At 32.7% G+C, this 10316-nt stretch overlaps 1 long non-coding RNA gene across 1 annotated transcript; it reads left to right on the forward strand.

The window, feature by feature from the left end:
• The first annotated feature begins 9928 nt into the window (after positions 1-9928).
• Positions 9929-10220, forward strand: LOC114404417. Its single transcript, XR_003664962.1, has 2 exons — positions 9929-10021; positions 10111-10220. It is a non-coding gene; the product is annotated as an uncharacterized LOC114404417 (long non-coding RNA).
• Positions 10221-10316: the final 96 nt, after the last annotated feature.

The raw sequence follows: 10316 nt of genomic DNA on the forward strand, positions 1-10316 counted from the left end.
TAGTTTTTTTTTTATTTTGTGCTTCTATTTTGAGGTGTTATTCCATGGAATTGGTGCATGATATAACTTTTCTTGCTTTCTTTGACGTTCAAACAATAGAAAAAGAGAGTCACAAATATCATTAATGTATTCAAAATAATTTTAAAAAAATACAGAACGTAGGCACTTAACCATAGTTGCAAGGATTCAAATCAGTTTTATTTATTCCGTGCTTTTATTTGGAGGATTTACTCCATGAAACTGGTGCACAATATAATTTTTTTTGGATCCTATGACATTCAAACCGTACAAAATGCGAGTAAAAAATATCATTTTGGCCTCACAACTTTCCCAAAAAACGCCTCTAATTGCCTTAATTTTGTGTCCAAAGATAAAACACCCAAACTTCTTCCTAAACCCTAAACCGTAAACCCAAAACCCTACACCTAAGACCTTAAACCCAAAACTCTAAACTCGAACCACCAAACTTTAAACCATAAACCCTAGACCCTAAACCCTAAAAACGCCTCTAACTGCCTAAATATTGCAATCAATGATCAAACACCGAAACTTCTTCCTATACCTTAAACCCTAAACCCTAAACACTAAATCATAAACCCTAAACCCTAAACCCTAAACTCTAAACCCTGAAATCTTATTTGTAAACAAACCCTAAACCCTATTTTGTCAAATACCCATTAAACACCAGTCAGTCAAGTAACCCTTAACCCGAATTTTTTCCTAAACCCTAAAGCCCTAAACCCTCAACTCTAAACCCGAAATCCTAAACCCTAAACCATAAACGCTAAACCCTAAACCCTGAAATCTTATTTGTAAAGAAACCCTAAACCCTAAACCCTGAAATCTTATTTGTAAAGAAACCCTAAACCCTATTTTGTCAAATACCCATTAAACACCAACCAGTCAAGTAACCCTAAACCCTTATCTGTCAAATACCCCTAAACCATAACTAGTAAAGTAAACCTAAAATCTAATTTTTGAAATACCATAAACCCAAATTAGTTAAGTAACACTAAATCCTAATTAGTCAAGTACCCATAAAGTCCAATTTGTCAAGTAACCATAAACTCCTACAATTTTCCCAAAAAACGCCTCTAATTGCGTTAATTTTGTATCCAAAGATAAAACACCCAAAACCCAAAGATAAAACACTCAAATTTCTTCCTAAACCATAAACCATAAACCCTAAACCATAACCCCAAAACCCTAAACCCTACACCGGGAACCCTAAACCCTAAACTCTGAACCCGAACTCCAAAACTGTAAACCATAAACCCTAAACCCTAAATCATAATAACGCATCTAACTACCTTAATATTGTGTTCAAAGATCAAACACCGAAATTTCTTCCAAAACCTTAAACCCTAAACCCTAAACACTAAATTCTAAATCCTAGACTCTAAACCCTGAAATCTTATTTGAAAGGAAACCCTAAACCCTATTTTGTCAAATACCCATTAAACACCAGTCAGTCAAGTAACCCTTAACCCGAATTTTTTCCTAAACCCTAAAGCCCTAAACCCTAAACTCTAAACCCGAAATCTTAAACCCTAAACCATAAAACCTAAACCCTAAACCCTGAAATCTTATTTGTAAAGAAACCCTAAATCCCGAAATCTTATTTGTAAAGAAACCCTAAACCCTATTTTGTCAAATACCCATTAAACACCAACCAGTCAACAAACCCTAAACCCGTATCTGTCAAATACCCCTAAACCATAACTAGTAAAGTAAACCTAAAATCTAATTTTTGAAATACCATAAACCCAAATTAGTTAAGTAACCCTAAACCCTAAACCCTAAACCCTAAACCCTAAACCCTTAACCATAAACACCTACAATTTCCCAACAAACGCCTCTAATTGCGTTAATTTTGTATCCAAAGATAAAACACTCAAATTTCCTCCTAAACCCTACACCCTAAACCCTAAACAATAACTCCAAAACCCTAAACCCTACATCAGGAACCCTAAACCCTAAACTCTGAACCCCAACTCCCAACTGTTAACCATAAACCCTAAACCCTAAACCCTAAAAACGCATCTAACTACCTTAATATTGTGTTCAAAGATCAAACACCGAAATTTCTTCTTAAACCTTAAACCCTAAACCCTAAACACTAAACCCTGAAATCTTATTTGTAAAGAAACCCTAAACCCTATTTTGTCAAATACCCATTCAACACCAGTCAGTCAAGTAACCCTTAACCCGAATTTTTTCCTAAACCCTAAAGCCCTAAACCCTAAACTCTAAACCTGAAATCCTAAACCCTAAACCGTAAACCCTAAACCCTAAACCCTGAAATCTTATTTGTAAAGAAACCCTAAACCCTAAACCCTGAAATCTTATTTGTAAAGAAACCCTAAACCCTATTTTGTCAAATACCCATTAAACACCAACCAGTCAACTAACCCTAAACCCTTATCTGTCAAATACCCCTAAACCATAACTAATAAAGTAAACCTAAAATCTAATTTTTGAAATACCATAAACCCAAATTAGTTAAGTAACACTAAATCTTAATTAGTCAAGTACCCATAAAATCCAATTTGTCAAGTAACCATAAACTCCTACAATTTTCCCAACAAACGCCTCTAATTGCGTTAATTTTGTATCCAAAGATAAAACACTCAAATTACCTCCTAAACCCTAAACCATAACCCCAAAACCCTAAACCCTACACCAGGAACCCTAAACCCTAAACTCTGAACCCCAACTCCGAAACTGTAAACCATGAACCCTAAACCCTAAACCCTAAAAACGCATCTAACTACCTTAATATTGTGTTCAAAGATCAAACACCGAAATTTCTTCCTAAACCTTAAACCCTAAACCCTAAACACTAAATTCTAAACCCTAAACTCTAAACCCTGAAATCTTATTTGTAAACAAACCCTAAACCCTATTTTGTCAAATACCCATTCAACACCAGTCAGTTAAGTAACCCTTAACCCGAATTTTTCCCTAAACCCTAAAGCCCTAAACCCTAAACTCTAAACCTGAAATCCTAAACCCTAAACCATAAACCCTAAACCCTGAAATCTTATTTATAATGAAACCCTAAACCCTAAACCCTGAAATCTTATTTGTAAAGAAACCCTAAACCCTATTTTGTCAAATACCCATTAAACACCAACCAGTCAAGTAACCCTAAACCCTTATCTGTCATATACCCCTCAACCATAACTAGTAAAGTAAACCTAAAATCTAATTTTTGAAACACCATAAACCCAAATTAGTTAAGTAACACTAAATCCTAATTAGTCAAGTACCCATAAAGTCCAATTTGTCAAGTAACCATAATCTCCTACAATTTTCCCAAAAAAACGCCTCTAATTGCGTTAATTTTGTATCCAAAGATAAAACACTCAAATTTCTTTCTAAACCCTAAACAATAAACCCTAAACCATAACCCCAAAACCCTAAACCCTACACCAGGAACCCTAAACCCTAAACTCTGAACCCCAACTCCCAAACTGTAAACCATAAACCCTAAATCCTAAACCCTAAAAACGCATCTAACTACCTTAATATTGTGTTCAAAGATCAAACACCGAAATTTCTTCCTAAACCTTAAACCCTAAACCCTAAACACTAAATTCTAAACCCTAAACTCTAAACCTTGAAATCTTATTTGTAAAGAAACCCTAAACCTTATTTTGTCAAATACCCATTAAACACCAGTCAGTCAAGTAACCCTTAACCCAAATTTCTTCCTAAACCCTAAAACCCTAAAACCCTAAACCATAAACTCTAAATCCAAAACCCTAAATCCTTAACCATAAAACCTAAACCCTAAACCCTATTTTGTCAAATACCCATTAAACACCAACCAGTCAAGTAACCCTAAACCCTTATCTATTAAATACCCTTAAACCATAACTAGTAAAGTAAACCTAAAGTCTAATTTTTGAAATACCATAAACCCAAATTAGTTAAGTAACACTAAATCCTAATTAGTCAAGTACCCATAAAGTCCAATTAGTCAAGTAACCATAAACTCCTACAATTTTCCCAAAAAAACGCCTCTAATTGCCTTAATTTTGTGTCCAAAGATAAAACACCCAAATTTCTTCTTAAACCCTAAACAATAACCCCAAAACCTTAAACCCTACACCCGGAACCCTAAACTCTAAACCCCAACACCTAAACTGTAAACCATAAACCTAAACCCTAAACCCTAAAAACGCATCTAACTGCCTTAATATTGTGTTCAAAGATCAAACATCGAAATTTATTCCTAAATCATAAACCTTAAACACTAAATCCTAAATCCTAAACCCTAAACTCTAAACCCTGAAATCATATTTCTAAAGAAACCCTAAACCCTATTTTGTCAAATATCCATTAAACACAAGTCAGTCAAGTAACCCTTAACCCAAATTTCTTCCTAAACCCTAAACCCTAAACTCTAAACCCGAAATCCTAAACGCTAAACCATAAACGCTAAACCTTAAACCCTGAAATCTTATTTGTAAAGAAACCCTAAACCTTATTTTGTCAAATACCCATTAAACACCAACTAGTCAAGTAACCCTAAACCCTTATCTGTCAAATACCCCTAAACCATAACTAGTAAAGTAAACCTAAGGTATTTGACAGATAAGTGGTTTAGGGGTATTTGACAGATAAGGGTTTATGGTTACTTGACTGGTTGGTGTTTAATGGGTATTTGACAAAATAAGGTTTAGGGTTTAGGTTTTATGGTTTAGGATTTAAGATTTCGGGTTTAGAGTTTAGGGTTTAGGGTTTTAGGGTTTAGGAAGAAATTTGGGTTAAGGGTTACTTGACTGACTAGTGTTTAATGGGTATTTGACAAAATAGGGTTTAGGGTTTCTTTACAAATAAGATTTCAGGGTTTAGAGTTTAGGGTTTAGAATTTAGTGTTTAGGGTTTAGGGTTTAAGGTTTAGGAAGAAATTTCGGTGTTTGATCTTTGAACACAATATTAAGGTAGTTAGATGCGTTATTATGATTTAGGGTTTAAGGTTTATGGTTTACAGTTTGGGAGTTGGGGTTCAGAGTTTAGGGTTTAGGGTTCCTGGTGTAGGGTTTAGGGTTTTGGGGTTATGGTTTAGGGTTTACGGTTTAGGGTTTAGAAAGAAATTTGAGTGTTTTATCTTTGGATGCAAAATTAACGCAATTAGAGGCATTTTTTGGGAAAATTGTAGGAGTTTATGGTTACTTGACAAATTGGACTTTATGGGTACTTGACTAATTAGGATTTAGTGTTACTTAACTAATTTGGGTTTATGGTGTTTCAAAAATTAGATTTTAGGTTTACTTTACTAGTTATGGTTTAGGGGTATTTGACAGATAAGGGTTTAGGGTTACTTGACTGGTTGGTGTTTAATGGGTATTTGAAAAAATAGGGTTTAGGGTTTCTTTACAAATAAGATTTCAGGGTTTAGTGTTTTGGGTTTATGGTTTAGGGTTTAGGATTTCGGGTTTAGGGCTTTAGGGTTTAGGAAAAAATTCGGGTTAAGGGTTACTTGACTGACTTGTGTTTAATGGGTATTTGACAAAATAGGGTTTAGGGTTTCTTTACAAATAAGATTTCAAGGTTTAGAGTTTAGGGTTTAGAATTTATTGTTTAGGGTTTAGGGTTTAAGGTTTAGGAAGAAATTTCGGTGTTTGATCTTTGAACACAATATTAAGGTAGTTAGATGCGTTTTTAGGGTTTAGGATTTAGGGTTTATGGTTTACAGTTTGGGATTTGGGGTTCAGAGTTTAGGGTTTAGGGTTCCTGGTGTAGGGTTTATGATTTTGGGGTTATGGTTTAGGGTTTAGGAAGAAATTTGAGTGTTTTATCTTTGGATACAAAATTAACGCAATTAGAGGCATTTTTTGGGAAAATTGTAGGAGTTTATGGTTACTTGACAAACTGGACTTTATGGGTACTTGACTAATTAGGATTTAGTGTTACTTAACTAATTTGGGTTTATGGTATTTCAAAAATTATATTTTAGGTTTACTTTACTAGTTATGGTTTAGGGGTATTTGACAGATAAGGGTTTAGGGTTACTTGACTGGTTGGTGTTTAATGGGTATTTGACAAAATAGGGTTTAGGGTTTCTTTACAAATAAGATTTCAGGGTTTAGGGTTTAGGGTTTTAGGGTTTAGGAAGAAATTTGGGTTAAGGGTTACTTGACTGACTGGTGTTTAATGGATATTTGACAAAATAGGGTTTAGGGTTTCTTTTGAAAGATGATTTCAGGGTTTAGAGTTTAGGGTTTAGGATTTAGGATTTAGTGTTTAATGTTTAGGATTTAGGAAGAAATTTCGATGGTTGATCTTTGAACACAATATTAAGGCAGTTAGATGCGTTTTTAGGGTTTAGGGTTTAGGTTTATGGTTTACAGTTTGGGTGTTGGGGTTTAGAGTTTAGGGTGTAGGGTGTAGGGTTTAAGGTTTTGGGGTTATGGTTTAGGGTTTAAGAAGAAATTTGGGTGTTTTATCTTTGAACACAAAATTAAGGCAATTAGAGGCGTTTTTTGGGAAAATTGTAGGAGTTTATGGTTACTTGACTAATTGGACTTTATGGGTACTTGACTAATTAGGATTTAGTGTTACTTAACTAATTTGGGTTTATGGTATTTCAAAAATTAGACTTTAGGTGTACTTTACTAGTTATGGTTTAAGGATATTTGACAGATAAGGGTTTAGGGTTACTTGACTGGTTGGTGTTTAATGGGTATTTGACAAAATAGGGTTTAAGGTTTCTTTACAAATAAGATTTCAGGGTTTAGAGTTTAGGGTTTAGGGTTTAGGGTTTAGGATTTAGTGTTTAGGGTTTAGGGTTTAAGGTATAGGAAGAAATTTCGGTGTTTGATCATTGAACGCAATATTTAGGTAGTTAGAGGCGTTTTTAGGGTTTATGGTCTAGGGTTTATGGTTTAAAGTTTTGGGGTTCGGGTTTAGAGTTTAGGGTTTAAGGTCTCAGGTGTAGGGTTTAGGGTTTAGGGTTTACGAATTAGGGTTTAGGAAGAAGTTTGGGTGTTTTATCTTTGGACACAAAATTAAGGCAATTAGAGGCGTTTTTTTTGGAAAGTTGTGAGGCCAAATGATATTTTTGACTCGCATTTTGTACGGTTTGAATGTCATAGGATCCAAAAAAAATTATATTGTGTACCAGTTTCATGGAGTAAATCCTCCAAATAGAAGCACGAAATAAATAAAATTGATTTGAATCCTTGCAACTACGGTTAAGTGCCTACGTTCTGTATTTTTTTAAAATTATTTTGAACACATTAATGATATTTGTGACTCTCTTTTTCTATGGTTTGAACGTCAAAGAAAGCAAGAAAAGTTATATCATGCACCAATTCCATGGAATAACACCTCAAAATAGAAGCACAAAAAAAAAAGCTATGATTTGAACCCTTGCAACTATGGTTAAGTACCCTTGTTCTGCATTTTTTTAAAATTATGTCGAATACATTGATGATATTGGTGACTTTCTTTTCCTATGATTTGAACATCATAGAATAAAAAAAAATTATATCATGCACCAATTTTATGGAATAACAACTCAAAATAGAAGCACAAAAAAAAAATATGATTTGAACCCTTGCAACTATGGTTAAGTACCCGAGTTCTGCATTTTTTTAAAATTATGTCGAACACAATAATGATATTTGTGACTCGCTTTTTCTATGGTTTGAACGTCAAAGAAAGCAAGAAAAATTATATCGTGCACCAGTTCCATGGAATAACACCTCAAAACAGAAGCACAAAATCAAAAAAACTATGATTTGAACCCTTGTAACTATGGTTAAGTACATATATTCTACATTTTTTTAAAATTATGTCGAATACATTAATGATATTGGTGAGCTTCCTTTTCTATGATTTGAACCTCATAGAATCCAAAAAAAATTATATCATGCACCAGTTCCATGGAATAACACCGCAAAATAGAAGCACAAAATAAAAAAAACAATGATTTGAACCCTTGCAACTATGGTTAAGTACCCATGTTCTGCATTTTTTTTAAATTATGTTGAACACATTAATGATATTTGTGACTCGATTTTTCTATGGTTTGAACGTCAAAGAATCCAAAAAAAATTATATCGTGCACCAGTTCCATGGAATAACACCTCAAAATAGAAGTACAAAATCAAGAAAACTATGATTTGAACTCTTGCAACGATGGTTAAGTACCCATGTTCTGTATTTTTTTTTAAATTATGTCGAACACATTAATGATATTTGTTACTCACTTTTTATATGGTTTGAACATCAAAGAATCCAAAAAAAATTATATCGTGTAGCAGTTCCATGGAATAACACCTCAAAATAAAAAAAAAAACTATAATTTGAACCCTTGCATCAATGGTTAAGTACCCATGTTTTGCTTTTTTAAAAAATCATGTCGAACACATTAATGATATTTGTGACTCGCTTTTTCTATGGTTTGAACGTCATAGAATCTAAAAAAAAAATATCGTGCACCAATTTCGTGAAAAATCACCTCAAAATAGAAGTACAAAATCAAAAAAACTATGATTTGACGAGCAACAACATGACTACTAAAGAACCCATAATAAGAGATAATATTAGCGACTTCAGTGATGATGACCAACAACATGATTTTGATGAACATGGTGAACCAAACAATTATGCGTTTTATTTGTATTGTGTGTTTTATATTAATGTATTAATTATGTTATTTTTAATTTTTATTGATAGATTATTTAAACTTTAAATAAAAAACATTTAAAGTAACCTATATTAAAAATATATATAACATGTTTTAAATAATAAAACATTAAAATAAAATAATAACATATCAAATAAAATCACAAAAAATATACTAATAAAATCAACTTAATATTATTTATTATATATTTAAATATATTTTTTAAATTTTTTATTTAAAATAAAAATAAAACCATAAAAATATTAAATTTAAAAGAAAAAAAAGATTTACGAAAAGAAAAAAAATAGGTTAACATAACAAAAACATGTCTACAAATAGTAAAAAAGCATTTAAAAAATTTAACAAAAAGAAAAAAAAATAGTTATACAGATTTTTAAAGTTGTAAAACCTTTCGTTTAAAAAAAACGACTTTAAAGTCGTAAAAAAAATAACTTTTGCACTGAAATCCTACATATTTTTACGACTTCAATTAAAAAAATAACAAGTCGTAACAGGTGTTACTACGTTAGAAGTCCTAACAACTTTTTCGACTTACCCCGTTTAGGAAAATTTTTAAAATTTTTTTTACCCGTATTTGATAAAAAAAACCCATAAATAGACTCTTTATCCCCTACTTTTACCTATTATTCTTACCAATATCAATAATATAATGTTCAATCTTATAATTATGCAGGCGGTTTTTTTTATATATAGAGAATGAGGTTTTATATCCGTTAGAATATCAATAATATAATAATGTCCTTTGTTTATATATAGAGTGAGAGTTTGGTTTTATATCCGTTAGCATTGGAGGAGGGACATTGGAGGAGGGACTTGAGAAACTGAAGGAGGCTCTCCAAATCTTGAATTCTCCTTCCCCTTCTTCCCCAACTGGATTCCTTAGGTTTCAGGTGGCGCTCCCTCCCAGTCCTAAGACATTCACTTTGTTTTGCTCCCAACCCCACTCCTCCTCGGTCTTTCCTCTCATTTATGTTTCCAAGAACGACGCCGACTCTAAATCACTCTATGTCAATTTGGATGATAATGTGAGTCACCAGAAAGAAAGGTTCTTTTTGGTTTTTCATACCTCAGGTAAAGGTTCAACAATCTTATTGCCATTACTTTAATAACTTTAAATACTAATTCTTTAGCCGCTCCCAGATTGAGTTAGATGAGCTGGAAAGTGTTTCCATTCTGTCAATGACCCTTGCATGGGATGAATTTTCCTTCTCTACTTTTCAAGAAGCCCATTATTCGCTTCAAGATTCTCTAGACCAGGTGCCTGACAGTACACTGCCCACTTACCTTGTACTGAAATTCAACATTTTATTAAAAGAACGAAGACAGCACGTTTGAACTCTATTCATGTTACATTAGGTAAAGTTTATGAATTGTTTATACTCTTTTTATTACAGCTCAAACAAAAAAACTAATTCAAATTCAATTTATAATTTTTTTTTTTTCAGGATGATTGACTTTTGGATGTATAGGTCTTTACGCCTTTATCTTATTCTGCAATGACTCTGTGAGAGAGGAAGAATAAAAGGGAATGGAAGTTTGGAAAATTTTAGACTAGCCAACTTAGAGTTGAGCTTTTTAAGAACAAATTCTATCTCAAAATCAATTATAAGATGAACAAGATTTTTAAAATTTAAATAACCAAATGGTCTAG

This window comes from Glycine soja, unplaced genomic scaffold, assembly GCF_004193775.1.
Source record: "Glycine soja cultivar W05 unplaced genomic scaffold, ASM419377v2 tig00033679_1_pilon, whole genome shotgun sequence".
Classification (NCBI taxonomy): domain Eukaryota; kingdom Viridiplantae; phylum Streptophyta; class Magnoliopsida; order Fabales; family Fabaceae; genus Glycine; species Glycine soja.